A 15,530-nucleotide genomic window follows, 5' to 3' on the forward strand; every position below is an offset into this window, starting at 1 on the left:
AGCAATTGTTATCAACTCTGACCGTTCATACGAATCGAACAGGCCAATATGAAACGAAAAATTTGAATTCCATGTAGTTCAATTGATTGAATGTAGCGTACGTTCAAACACCGATTTATTACAGTTATTTGATTTTTCCTGGCAGCAATACAGATTCCAAAACTAATAAAGAGGCCCGTAGAAGTGTACGGCGTACTGAAGTTACCGTAAAACTACTATAAAAAAAAAAGAATATTAAAAATTTCTATATACAGAGCAATTAAACGTATGGTTTCATTTTTTAAAACTGGGCGCTCGGAAAAATATCGTCGGTGCGGGCGAGAAGCGCACGAGTTCAGGAAAATTAATTTGTGCACCGCTCGAACGCGCGGAACTTTTTCAATAAATAGAGATTCAGCCATTGCGGTGTTCAATGCGCCATTTAGTACACATCAACTTCGGTGACGTCGTTATGAAATGTCGCGAGAAATTCCCGATATCGCGTTATTACCGTTTCTCAAACGCTTCCAGCCTTGTTCTAAAACTCGATGGTAAACTGCAAACGTGACTGCACAGAGGTTCCTGTTAGCATACACGACCGTACGTATGTTCGGTTATTTACTTTCACATGGGAATACACGAAATTGTTAAACGCGATCATCCGAACACGTCTGGAGCTCGTGACCGATATGCGTGACACGCGCTATACGCGTAGGTGTGAATTGTTGCCTAAAGTGGCGCGCCGTGTTCACGGTGCGATAATTAATAAATGTTAAAAGTCGCTGTGAGCGTTCATTCATCCTCCTCGATATCGTTGAAACAGGATTATTTTTAAGACGTTAAACGTGGACAGGTTGAAATTGATAAAGAAATTAAAAGTGCCATAACATTTTAGTACATTTTCAATGTTCAATGTCTACGCATTTCACGTTTGATCGAGGTCGTAAATTTCGAATTTTATTGTTTCGATGGATTCTTATTCCCCTTCGGAAGTTCTTACGGAGTGTGCTTGGAAATCGAACAGTCTAAAACTTTTTATGTTTCAACGACTAATTTCTCTTTACCATACTACGGATTTTTATGCATAGCAAAAAACGTCGAAACGTACCATTAGTCTTTTTACCGTTTCAAATGTCACCTGTTCATTTTCGTCAGAAATACATAAAATCCTGTTTATGAGATTCTGCTTCCGTCGGTTCAAGTTTGGGAATAGAATAGACGTAACCATGGGAGATTAATTTCTCGGTAAGCAAAGTTTTCGACTCTATAAACAGCATTCGGTGGGGGGAGGGGGGAGGTGGTGGCAAGTCGCTTCGGTCACGTATAAATAATCTACCGGCGTCAATTATTCACCGTAATAATCTCGGTGGGTACAGCTACTGTTTCAAGATACTCGAGACAGTCGATGAACTATCGATATTCTGATCTGGCCGAACGCACGGGGGAATTTCTTCGCAAGCGTAAGCCGATTGCCGGTGAATCGTCAAGGACCCACATCGTCTGCCAATCAGCTTACGCGGGGGGCAATATGTACCTCCCGGAATGGAGTTCCTATTCACGGTGCGGCCCTCCTCGTCTTCTGCATCTTACGCAAAGACGGCTTAAGGAATCGACAGGCGATATTTGTAGCGCCTAGCACGTGCTTGTAGGTGTTGAGCAAGTAAGTTCCGCCCGGGTCAACTTGATAAGCCAATAAATCGGAAACTCGACGGCCAGGGGTGGATGAAACTTTAACCGAAAGCAGCTCGTGAACAAGGAAAAGGCAGTCGGACAGGACGAGCGCAACGAAAATCGTCGGAAAAAGTTTCAACGAAACGCTGGAACTCGTTGTCCGTTCGCGAGAGAGGCGTGCACCGTCGGCAAATGGAACGTGGCTACCTTGGTCTGGAATACCCTCCGTATAGATCCCCGCAACGTTGCTCTTATCTTCCAAAAAAAAAAAAAAAAAAAAAAAAAAATAGCCATATCGTTGTTGGTTCGCTGATATTGACGGAAATGCTACAGCATCGTTCGTTCACCTTTCAGAACGATAAGATTACAGATTCCACGAGAACACGAAATGGGTATATTCCTTCGAAACTGTTCAATTTGATTGTGGTCGCATATTACGGAACGATTGGACTTCCCTAAGTGAATCTCCAGGTCGCAATTTAGCTAGGGAATTTTCGTTGGCGGCTCTGTTGATTTCTGAAACATAATCCGATGAGCCGTGAAAGTGCGAGGGCGCTCCTCCAGTTTTTGAAGACGCCGGAGAAAATCAGGGCGAAGCGGGCGCGAAAACTCAATTAAGAGAGATGGTCAATTTTCGAAGATTGCCGTCGCAGCTTCCAGTTCTTACGACGTGGAAAGCCGTGAGTTTCGGTGTCGTGACAGCGGAAGCCGCACTTTTGTGACACGTGAAACGCGATTTTAAACTTATCGGCGTTGCGTTCGCCAGCTTTGCCAAGGGTTTACGATTACATTGTTCCGCGAGTCAGCCGCACGTACGAAGCCCGATTTTACCTCGCGTACCGTATCAACTGCGCGCCGATATCCTCGAATGCTGTCGTCTATTGTTCAATGAATATTTAGCGGATATCTGAAAGTCTTTCGGGTGACTCGGAGCTCGAAGAACGCGAGCACGCCAAACAATAAACAATTACACGAACAGACAGAATGTACTCATTTAAATGCAATTACACTGTACATCATTGTACAAAATTATTTTTAACGAAATATGGAATATTACACTTGGAATATTTCCAATAGATTTCATACTTTAATCATTTGCGTGACAAAATTGGAATTCTTTAATTTTTCTAAAGAAAATAAACATCTCAATACCTGCAACATAGGGTCACAAACGTAAAATCATTTCCCATGTCAATCGTGTAACAGCTACGACAGTTCCGTCAATAATTACATCGCGTTTATCGTCTTCTATCTCAGTTCAATGGTCAAAATAAATCGGTGGCACAATTTTCTTCATCGCGTCCCAAATTAGAGGCATCAATTAACGTCGTGGCTTGCATATCATCCGAGTCTCCGGGCTAAAACTTAGCAATCAGCTATGAACTATCAGGAACCGTAACGTCTCCGTTGGCAGACGTATGACAATTATCGTTAACTGGTGTAAACCGCATCGCGATGTTTGACAGCGTGAAGCCGATACGGTGAATTTGCAAAATACCTTGCGGATTGAGCGTTGGTCACGGTGCAGATGTAAATGTCTGGATGCATACAGAAACGGAGATAGGTGTGCGCATCCCAGGGCATCGATGTGCGCGTTCAAATGCCTCTTATCGTCCAAGTCAGTTGGGAGCTCCGAGGGGATGTAATTACGAGCTCGCAGAGACACAAGGAGATGGAAATAGACAGTCCGCTTCGCCGATAACTGGCCAGCTTCTCCGCGCCTGTTGTACGTGGCCTGCGCAAGAAGTCCACAGAAATGATTGATCATAATTCGTCTAATAATTTCGTTTGAAATTATTACGTGAAAGAACATTTTTAAGCTTCCTTTTGGTACAGCAGAATTATTGAGAGGCGTATCGATAGGTAGATGATGCGCAAAGACGCGGTCATTACTAATAATAATACTGACAATTATTGCCAGCTGACCGCGATTTATTTATTTACCCCAATTCCCCGTTACTCGGATCTGGCTGACTGGTGGTTGTTTTGAGGAGAAGATTTCTGATCCAGTTCCGTAGCCTCTTAGCTCCCTTTCGGCCATCTTTGTGGGAACGAGGGCATATTCGGAGACGCGGCAAGAAAAGTAGGGAAATCATATTCCGCGGTATACAATATTCAAGAGCTCCCTCCCCGGTCGCCTTTCACGGTTGAAACGCGATTTAAGCGCAAGAGCTTCGCGGAAGGAAGGGACATTTTAATTCGGGCCAGCAGCTGGGACGCTATATTTGTTTTGCTGAAAGCGGCGCATTCGGAGCCGTTCAGCTATCGTGCACCTCCGCTCCATTGAACTTTCGATCCCCGTGAACCGCCCCCGCGAGAGCTAGGGGGAGGGGGAGGGTGAGCAAGGATCATATTTCTCTTAAAGGTTTGATACTTAACGTGAACGGCTCGAACGAGCCCGGCCTAGTCGATGAAAGATTTATGCGTTCGTTCCCGGACCATTCTGCACCCGGTGCCCGCTTTAGCAATTATACGCCGGAAAATGTCTAAACGGGGCTCGCCCTCGGCCATTCGAACTTGTATCTCGAAAGCGGCAGGCCGAATAAAATAGATTGCCGTGATTCGCCAGGCTGTTAACTATTTAGTCGGCGCATACCGAATCTCGTTGCGGGTCGGACTTTATGCGCGAATGTTTTTGGTGGTCTGGGCTGGTTTATATCATGTCTGCCGCCGAAGGAAATGGAAGCTCGTTGGTTAAGACGGAGATTTCCAGACTCGTGGTTTCAAGCAGAATCTACTAAATTCGTAATCAATGTTTTAACATTGGGGTAAGTGTATGGGAATAAATATGAATTTCCCTTTTCATTTAAGAAATGGAATGCACAGAATTTCTAATTGTTGGAACCGTGAAAAATGGCAACGGGATCAACCCTTGCGGACTTGGATTTTTTTAAATTATAAGAATAGTTTCCTCGGAGCCTGTACAGATCATGTGCAAAATAAATGAATGATGGTAAAAATGAGAATATGTACTGGTCTCTCGTTACGTACATAATTGAATTATATGTTTGTGTTAAATTAAGTACGCCATTAATCTTTGTTTCATAGTACTTATTTATTATGTCTACGATACTAAAAAAGATTATTTAACGAAGACTGTCTCTGCTTTAGGTACGTATTATAGCCTTGTTTTTACAGTAGCATTTTTTGAAAGAGTGCAGAAAACAAAACGGATATATGCGCAGATTATGCAGTTTTTCTACGGCTGAAATCCAGTTGACGTAGCATTATCGCGGAAAAAGTTCGCTGGTAACCTAGTTCCATCACCCCGCTGGAACGTCGCAGCACCATCGGGTTCCATAGTGTTTGTAACGGCTATACGCAAACGTGTCGAAAAGTAGAACGTCTAATGAAAAATCTCTCCGTTTGATTTTTGCTTCAATAAATATATCCGGTGTCTACTTACGACGACTATGCTCTCGTCTTTGTGTTATGTCATAATTAACTCCGAGTTGCCTATGCAAACACACGGTAGCGATACTCTCTGTACAATATAAGACGGCGAAGCTCAAATTTTTTAAGTATTTCAGTTTATTTTCCCTGCGATGAAATACGAATTTCTTAGGCACCTTGATTATTCTTCCAGGATAAATTGTTCTTAGAGTACAAAGTTTTCGTCTTCGGAACTTCGCGATTGATTAAACTTGAAAAGAAGCGGCAGAATTATCGGGGAAGCGGTACAGGGCAGCATAGAAATTCCAGACCGCGGTAAGAAAATTATAAATTTTATTAATCTCGAAATTATCGAGACACGCATAGAGCATTGCAGCACAGAGTAACAGTTAATTCTACTTTCGTTTCTTTTCTCTTTCCAAAATGAGATTTTGGAATTTTGCAAGCTGAACTAAGCTGGTAAAAATCCAATTTTTATTTTCTACCTGAGGTAAGGGACCCAATCACTGTGGGAGTACCAATCACCGTGCCCATATTAATTTCACTTATTTTTAAAGCATAATATATCAACTGATTTTAACGAAAAAATGGCTTTTGCCATAGCCAAAATGCAGTAGGCACACATTTCTGGATTCGTTTGCAAGCGGGAGAATGAACTCACTCAAACTATTATGAAATTCCATGAAAGCGAAGCAGGACTAAAAGAATAGCAATTCTCCAGACGGATCCCACCGACCCAGCCCATGCATCCGAAGGATAAAATAACATTGTGATTCATACGTTTCGATTTCGAAAAGCGAGTAGTTTCGAGCTGACGTGAGAATTTTCCTGGACCTTGAATCTCGAGAGCGCCGGCGATGTTCAAGCCGTGGGGTATAGCGCAGCCGTGCCGTGGAATAATCGCGCATTCACGGGTATTTACATGGATCGAAATTGTTGCGTAATCTGGACCCGTGTGCAAGATTGTTGCATCGTTTGCATAACGGTTCGTGTCTGGCCCGGTAACGTGCAGCAAGTTAGGACACAATCGTTACAGCCACTCTCGCCTCGTCTAAGAAGCAGTTGCTTCGGTCCTCCTGCTTCACCCTTTCCCGATAACATCTCTCATTTATCAGGGCGACGCTGCATCATCGTGCAACGACCGCGTCTTAACACAGTCCCCCGACCTCCTCAACCTCCGAGCATCATTTCCGACTTAGCTGGCGGCGTGAGGACACCATCTCTCTCCCTCCCTCTTTCTCTTTCTCTCTCTCTCTCTCTCTCTCTCTCTCTAACTTGTGTACCCTAACTTTCCAGAATGTACTGGCGAGACAAATTTTCGTGGTGGCGGTCCTCGACTATCAACACGAAAAGCGAAATATCCCCAGCTAGAGCAACGCACTTACCAGCCTGATTAGACGCCGAAGGATCATAAGCTGCAAGCCCGTGAAGCTCGCTGACGGGGCTTGCCAGTGAACATCGAACTTACTTTAACCACTTGCTGTAGGAATATTTTCGCAGTTTTAGTGATTAGCGTTTCTTTGCCCTTGTTCATATAGAATTTTAACCCTTCGCGGTCGTATTAAGTTTGTACATAGGTGTGATGTTGGTCGGAATTAATTTTCGTTGAACGAACAGTAATACATAATATGCAAGATTATGAAGGGAAAACAACATTTATTAATTCTTTTTTAAACTTTAGATATATGTGACGCAATAATATGTTTTAATTTTAAGTAACAATAATTAGTTTTAAGATTTTATATTTTTCTTGTCGACTTAATGTAATATAAGATCAATATGGTTCTTTGCTGTGGTGGCTGAGAGGAGACATACGACCGCAGAGTTAAATAATTTCCGCGGTATAACAGGCTGCTTGGTAAAGTATTAAAAATCAATTCTATCGAATTCCAGATAGCACAATTTTTTATCCGGAAGAAACATGTTCGTATAGATTATACAGGAAATTCTACCCTCGCCGAATATAGTCTGACTTTTCCGCAAGCACGTATGCTCGACTTTTACCATGATTTCTCCAACGGGTAGATCGAAGAGAAAATATCCGTGTTGCTCTGATTGGTTGAATTAGAGGGCGGAAGGTCTGCGCAGACATTCCGTAGACCCGTGGGTAGTAAGACAAGAGATTTACAACCCCTGAGCCCTAGACCCGTAACATAAATGTATTTCTAGCCAATCAGGCTTTCTTGCGAAGCCGCGCCTCCAAGGACTACGCCTGCGAACTGTGTACTTACTCTTCGCAATTTTATAGAATATCTTGGAAGATTTCTATTTTCTTGTCCTGTCGTCCGAAACTTGGCGCATCCTGCCGACCAATCTTCTAACCAAGTTAAAACTAAGCAGAGCGAAAATGTAAACTTCACCCTCGGAGGTGTAATTAAGAACTGTAGAAATTAGGCAGGTCGGTTCGACAGTGTTGCCGAGGAAGAAGAAGTGTACTATCTTCGCCGAGCTGAGATATACATTTTGTAAATAAACAGTGAACTACGACCACTACGAAGTGCAGTAGTTTGCACTAAATTTCCCGCTATACCTTCGTCAAACTTGAAAAAACCAGTTTTCAGAAAAATGAAATAACGTAAAAATTCAACGTCAATTTAATAATAAATTTAAAAAATGTGTATTGAATAAAACTTCACGGATATGTGTCTGACACCGCGAACAATGTTTTGCAGAAATGAGTTTGGAAAAATGGCTGCCACGTTCTTCTAGTTGAAGTTATTCAGCTCAATGTTTCAGCGAATGCTACTCAAGTACCACACAATAAGATGCACTTATTGACTTTTAAAAGGAACGTAATGTTCTACATAAAAAAATGGTCATTTTTCTAACTGTTCGAAAGTTTGTGAGCCCATAACTCTGTTATTGGCTACGTGAACCAAAAAATCAACGTTGTCTATTCGATTTTTTTTTTGTTGCGTAAATTGGTTTGGACAGTTCCAAGTTATAGACAAATGGAACGCGTGATGGAACGACCGATGTTGCACAGACCGAATCCACCCTACGTGCAATTACATAACTGTCACAGTACAAAGACGTATTATTTGAAGGTCCTAGGACAGGCCAGATTTATGACGCGGGCGCTTAGGACTCGGTGTTTTCCAGATAAGATGGACAGCCTGTGTTTTCAGCTGTCGTCAAATCAACATTGGAATTAAAGCTGTGGAAGTTGATTGATTGCTACACGTGTTCGGCAAATACGTGCGCTTCGAGCGTCTTGGTGCTCAAACTCCGATTGGTATTGGCATGCCGTAAACCTAATGGCAGGACACGACGGCGACCATTATGAAACCGACGTTATTTTATAGGTTACGGATTCTGTCATCGCGCAAGCATCGCTGCAGTTTACAAATCTATGGAACGGATATAAACGCCGAGTAATGTGACCGATTGTCATAATAATTCCAATCAACTCCGTGTCAGAACGACACATAAATCACTGAAACTGTAACGTAACGGGGCAATCGTTATATCGGATTCGTTAATGAATAGGATCCGCGACAACGAAATGATTAAACTTTGTGAATTAATACAAATTAGATTTAATTTCATATGCGTGTTTATCCGATGATGCGCGAATGACAACGTCATGGGAATTTAGCGCAACAAGTATTCGAAGTGCTTAAGGTCGCTTGAGATTGCATGCCACGGTCGACTCGTAAATTCCTTTGAAACAACAGCCTCAAACGCGGCCCGTGATGCGCTCGAACAGTTTTATAACGAAAGCAGACTTTTCGTTCACGTTTTCATTAATTTCTGCTGCGCTCTTTACTGTTACTGGAAATGATTCGCCGTTTCAATCGGAAACTCGAGCGATTCAATGTCTCTCACATTTTCAATCCAATGCGTAATTTACGCTACAGATCGTGCACGCTAAGCACGAAAATTTCCGGCAAATTATTTCAAACGCGCATGGCAGATTAAAAGTTTAATATTCTGATCGTCACATACTGCACGGAACTGTCAACCACACATCTTCGCAGCAAAATATCATAAAACAGTTCGAATGAACACCTAAGCTGCGTGTCCATTAAAATTAGCCTTTTTGTAGGAATACAACTCGGGAAATTATATAACGGTTTGCGAATACTAATTTGTGTTTTCTATCTACGTATGCGTGTATTTGATGGTTACAACTTCTATTAACCCTTTGCACTCGAAGCTATTTTAACCCCAAAACGAAACATTTCTTCCGACCTAGAATATTTCCCTTCTATATATATATATATTTTTCATGTTATACATACGAAAATGGTGCAATTTACTCCTACAATACTGAAATGTTTAGTAATTTACTAAATACAAAAAAATTTAATAATTTAAAAAATATTTCGAATAATGTTACAGTCACCATTCGAGTGCTAAGGGTTAAAAGTCTAGCGTAGGATGCAACGAAAAATGGACCAAATGACCAACGAATGAGCCACGTCGAAGTACTAATTGCTAAATAAATTAACGCAGTGCCCAATAGGTTGTAAATGGAGGAGATCTTATCAGTGAAACGCCTGTAAGCTTACAACAGAATTAATGTATAAATATTAACAGGAACGGGGTGTCGTAAATGTTATTTGTTCGTTTAATTATGTTCATTCACTGGGGCGTGTTCATTGATTGGACAGGTCACACTGTGCCTGTGCAAATTTAATACATTGTGGATCAAGTTGACGTGTACACTTTTTAGTATTTGTCAAAGTTAACGTTCCTTTCGTCGGTTGACGCAACGCTCGACATGACTGTTCGATTTCGCTTTGGGGTGGGGGGGGGGGGGGGGGCTGTTAATTATTCCGAGCAATTCGATTGTTTTCCTCTCACCTCCGCGATTTTTGTTTTCCGTTCACGCTGCTCTCCCAATCTTTTTCCCCGTGTGGAAATCGAACTTGACTCTGCACGTGACGTACATTTGAAGCTACGATAAATTCTTTTACGAGCCATCCTAACTGGTGGGCGCCATTAACTTCCTCGTCTACCTTCGATTACGTCGGTATTCTGGATAGAAAAAGCCGTTGCAAAGGAATCTAGAAATTTATTTCTTTTTGCTAATAATTTTAGTGAATTGAAACTAATATCGACAGTACAAATAAAATCTCTAGTTATGATCGCAGTAAAAGAAAGTTTCTCTTGTTAAGTTGTACAATCCGAATTTTCTGTAATGTTTTCGACCTTATTTTTGTTATAACGGAGAAAGTTAGACAATGTGGAAAACAGTGTAAAATTAGGTGGCTCTTAACACTCTGAACGATTTCAGCATGCAATTAATAGCTAGAAGCCAACAACATCTAGAATTACATTTTGGCAAATTCCTAATGCCAAACACGAATCTAATTGCCTTCACGCTGCTAAGTACGTAACTGATAAGGTATCTGCACAATTGAAACCTTAATTACTTCTACAGCTAATTAACTGTTTCTGAACTGAACGCAACTGGAAGCCTGATAACGCTTGAAATGTTTGACATTTCACTGATAACCGACAAATTTCCAATTCCTGGTTTTGTAGGGGATATTATACTCATTTCCGCCGTTACACTTTTCGCGCATTTCCCGTGGGAACGCAGCGAGACTTCTACCTCCAGTCAGAATTTTCTCGAAACGTTAATTTCCAAGCTGTGATCCTTTGAACCGCCATTAAGCTTTCGGTTCAGAAACTTTTTACGATATAGGCTCCTACATACCATAAATGTCAACGGAAAAATATACAAGTCTTAAATCGTTGAAAGAGCTGTAACTGGTAAAGCGCCCATATTTCGCGAAGTTACATGTGTTTTCTTTGTAAACAAGCCTGCAAAGTGTTGCCTGGACTCGTGAAAGTTTCTTTTAAAAAATACACGCGACGCATGTGTGTCAAATAATTGCTATCCCATATCCGTCGCCAGTCTTGTATGATTTATTATGTGCGTGACATTCTCGTTCATCACCTTTGAAGACAACGAGTTTAAAAGCACAATGTTTTTTACACGTCACAGACATCGGACAGGGATGAGCCATTTGACATTTGTGCAACGCTTCTATGACGCTTTGCAAAACATTTTTATATGCGAGATCTAGATGATATAAAGTCGAACAGGATGAATGGCGAAACTGCGAGCGAAAGTAAGTCGGAAATGTACAACAAATTCTTCCGCATGCTGGTGCTTTGTAATTAATACAAGCAACGTTTATTTCGCATGAAAATCAGCAGTTTAATTCTATAAGAATTTGAAGCGAACAAGTCTAATAATTTCCCTGTGATATTATCAACAAATATTTGACAAACTGTTACTAACACCGGGTTCAGAATATTCATGTTTACGGGTCGCCTGGTGTTAAACAAACTGGGATACCAAATATATTGCACTGCTTCCATCGATGGGCACACCAATAGGGTTCAAAAGTCACTTTTCTTCAGGGACCATTTGCCCCTTGCTCGCTACACGAGAGCCATTTTCAGTATTGTGAATATCCATTGGCGCAGATTAATTCCAAATGAAAACGATCCGACCCGGAACAGGGTCAGTTGTTGAGATCCCTGTGACGTTCGAATTCGAGTCGGAACCCTTTCTGCGATTCGGTCCACAAAGGATTTCTGGGGGGGGGGGGGGTTCGAAATTGGACCGCGCGTATTGAGAATCCTTTAACCGGCAGCGCATCCGATCAACGTTAACGGAACAACGCCTAACGGCCGCTCTCCTGAGTTATCGATCGCCTAAAGAGAGGTTATTACGTAGATTGTGCGCGTGCACGGCCGGTTTAATAGTGCAACCGACTCTGTCTCCGCTGTTACAATGGCGGACGCTTGTAAAGTACATATGGTCGAACATGCTGTACAATTCTTACAGGGGCCGTGTGTATAGCGCGTTTACAGAAATATCATCGATACCGTTTGTAGAATTCAGCTGGCGGCCTAGTTGAATTCGTTGTCAGCCCGTTGCTCTACGCGTATCGCACTTAAATGCATGCAGGCTCTGTGTCACGCATTTGCATCAACCCGCGTTCTCCAAATAGTTGGTAATGGCTGTGAAATCGTGAAATGGAATTAAATTGTTTGGATGCCCGGCGACCTATTGTTCTTTTGATACTCGCGCGCAGCTCGTGGTTTACGATGCCCAAATGAAATTCTGCTTTTACTTGAAATTTAGTTTTTCACTTTACGATACCAATGCAAAATATTGGTGTACGGAATAAACGGAAAATGCACATATCGTACGTAACATATCTATAACATATCTATAAATAACAGGGATTCGTATGTGAAATAACAATGGAGAAACAAAATTCTATATTTGCTTGAAATTTTTCGTTTTAATTCATTACTTTAAAATATCGGTGTACAGAATCGACAGAGCCATTGTACATGGAGTCAGTGTTTCTCTTCGCGTGCAAACAACGCATTAAACATCTGAAAGTAATAACAATTCATATTTTAAATAATGTATAAAGTTGGATAGCATGAGATGGTACGATGCATGCGTCATACGTGCTATCCATTTTACCTTTTTCTCTTTACACTTGGATTTCATCGGTTGTGTTTGTAGCCATATTCTAAACAAATATGTATAAAATCACGACAAAACCATAGGCGAAACAAAAATGAGAGTTAACGAAAGGTACGAGGATCAATAACAATGTGCGGTGTACAGCACAAAAATACTGTACCCATTAAAACCATCAATCCACAATAAAATGTATAATTGAAGCCCGCCCAAGCATAGATATCATAAAAAATTGTTAAATGAATTTTGGTGACGTTGCGCGGAAAGCAAAAGAAATAAAAGTAAAATATTCCTGCGCGAGTCACGAACAATCCCCCATTCGGAATGATTAAAGTTAATATTTACAATATTTTGCTTCCGGTTGAAATTGAATCGTGTTCCTCGGTGTCGCATAAAAGTATTCTAACAATACGCGGCATTTTATACGAAAGATAAAAAAAAGAGAGGATCGGAGGTTGTAGGTACGATACGTTCACGCGACGAAGCGACCGAGAGAGATTAGTGTGTAGCGTTTGGACATTGTCTCTATTAAAATTTATGCGCTTATGCGCTTCGTGCACCGGTCATGACGCTCAATGTATCAAGCGGTTACGTTCCATCCCGATCGGTTGGGACACTTTTAATCGCATCGTTTGTTTCACCATGTGCCTGTATCTCGGCGGATTCTTATCTTTTACATTGCCCGTGCATTGTGAACGCATCACTGCCGGTATGGTCTTCGTAATGTTTTTCCAAGCAAAACGATTTGCGCGGCAGTTCTCTTCGCTGTTATGACATTGCTTCTTGCGCATCATTACTTTTACCATATACGATCCGCAGACTTCTACGGCCGCGTTGCTGAAGAACGGCTCCCGTTTGAACATGGACACCATTAAACTTATTCGGAAAGTATTAATCCCATTCCTGACCCAATTTTTCTAAGGTAACTTTAATTGCACAAAGTTCTGTTCATTCAAGATAAAAAAAAAAACCGGTGACAAAGGATTCCGACCATCCCTCGAACTCTGTTCTCTTCAAGATCCGCAAAAGTGTCTGAACTTTTAATTAACACGTTAACTGCCACGTCAGTCACATATGACTGACAGTGATTTTTGACTAGGTTTAGGAATTCATTTTTATTATGACATATCCAGATAAACCGCAATTTATTGGGATCTTTAGAATTCAAAGGGGTTAAGACAGCATCCCCTATAATACATTTTAAATTTCTAGTTTCGGTTTCATTAATTAAATTACACTGATTTTGTAAGAATCTCTGGGATTGATTTCTGGCATTTAACGTGTTAATCCGCGCTCGTATGAAATTGAATGACAATTACAATTCTCGAAAGCTGTGAACGTCGAGGAACACTCCGGGTAAAAGGCTCAGCATGGAAGTCGACTGTGTTAAATGTTGCTCCTCGTTCTCCCGCCAAGGGGGGATTGTTTATCGAGTATTTTCACCGCGGTCCCGTGTTCCGTGTATACGAATTCTGGAGTGCGAGTTTTTATCGAATGCCGCGTACGAGAGAAACGCAGCTGCATAAATGAGGCTAGGGCGTTACATGCACGCACCGAGAATCGTTTCATGGTGAAACGTGCTTTAACGCCACGACTCTGACACGTCCGCGAGTTTACCCCGGTGTTATATGTCGCATCATGGGATTTCCGTACGCTTTTCATTCCCTCCGTTACATCGTAAACCATCCCTCCACCCCCCACCCACACCTCCCTGTCCTCCTACGTTTCCCTCGATGCAGCTCTCTTCCGTGCGAAATTCTCCGTCGGGGCCAAGTCTCCTCCCTGAAAATCCGCAAGCAGGCATATGCAAACAAATAAACGACTTCCCCATCACCCTCCTCCCAGAGCTTCCACCGATAAAGTTCCCCACAAACTTTCAACTTTTTCAAGTTGTACGGTTACATCGTGGATACGCTGAACATGCTCGTAATGCGTAAATCTGCGATTCGAAATGTCCGTGTTTCCGCGAAATATCGTGATTTTATGCGCGATGTAAGCGAGAGCTGTACAGAACCGACTTACACTGTAAACTAAACCTATCAGATTGTTGCTTGTCAGTGTTAACTTTGAATAAACCTTTTTCTAAATAGAAATGATGGTAATTATGTACATAAGGGTGTGCAAATAAATTTTATTGGGATTTCAAACAGTTAAATAACCTCACAGGCAATAATAACTTTCACCTGAGATTGGCAACTACATTTCCATATATAATTAACAATTCATGCATTCGCAGCCGTCTGTCTCGCGTCATTTGTTAAGCTTTAAAATACAAGTGAACAACCTGTCGGTGACGTCATAGTGCTTGACTGGAATCAATAGTTGGCGAATCAGTTGGTTAGTTATTCTGGCCGAAGGCAGGACGGATTTCAGATTTTAGCGATCGAAACCTGTCAATCTGAGACCGATTCGGATATAAAATTCTATTTTCTCAACATTTCCAATGTACAAAAATGAGAAATGAACATTAACCCAGTAGTAGTTTAAAATTTCGACCGTCTACGACGCACATTCCAACGTTCTATACACGCGAACCGGTCAAATGTTTACCGAAGAAAATTACTCGACCAATAAGGGTCGATTGATTAGTTGAAATTATTCAGAGAATTTATGGTCGCTATCGTCCCACCCTCGCCGGCGTACAACAAACTGGGTGAGCCCACTTGGTTTATATATCTATAGTATCAATAGCGCCGTGCTGCAAATATCAGCCACGAAACCTGACGCCATTTTCTAGCGGAAATGGTGCGCGAAACAGTGGCCAACTTCACTTTTACGGTTCGAAATACGGCTGCGACAACTTCTTCGATTGTTTGGTAAATATCTCGTAAAATTATTCATTATGACTTGGTGTGCAATTAATCCTTTATCGTCGACAGATGTATGTCGACCGTTTCCGTGCCGAATGGGTAACTTCGTGACTGCCGGACGATATTTTTAATTCCTTCAATTTGCCCGAATGCTAATTGATAAACTTTGAATCCCAAGAGATTAAAGCAATTGTCGTTGCGGAATAAAAATA

The 15,530-nt window shown here is 41.6% G+C and overlaps 1 protein-coding gene across 3 annotated transcripts in view; it reads left to right on the forward strand.

Moving 5' to 3' along the window:
- Kuz (zinc-dependent metalloprotease kuz) overlaps nt 1–15,530 on the forward strand; it is a 152,400-nt gene that overhangs the window by 73,665 nt on the left and 63,205 nt on the right. The window lies entirely within an intron of this gene.

This window comes from Halictus rubicundus, chromosome 10, assembly GCF_050948215.1.
Source record: "Halictus rubicundus isolate RS-2024b chromosome 10, iyHalRubi1_principal, whole genome shotgun sequence".
Classification (NCBI taxonomy): Eukaryota; Metazoa; Arthropoda; class Insecta; order Hymenoptera; family Halictidae; genus Halictus; species Halictus rubicundus.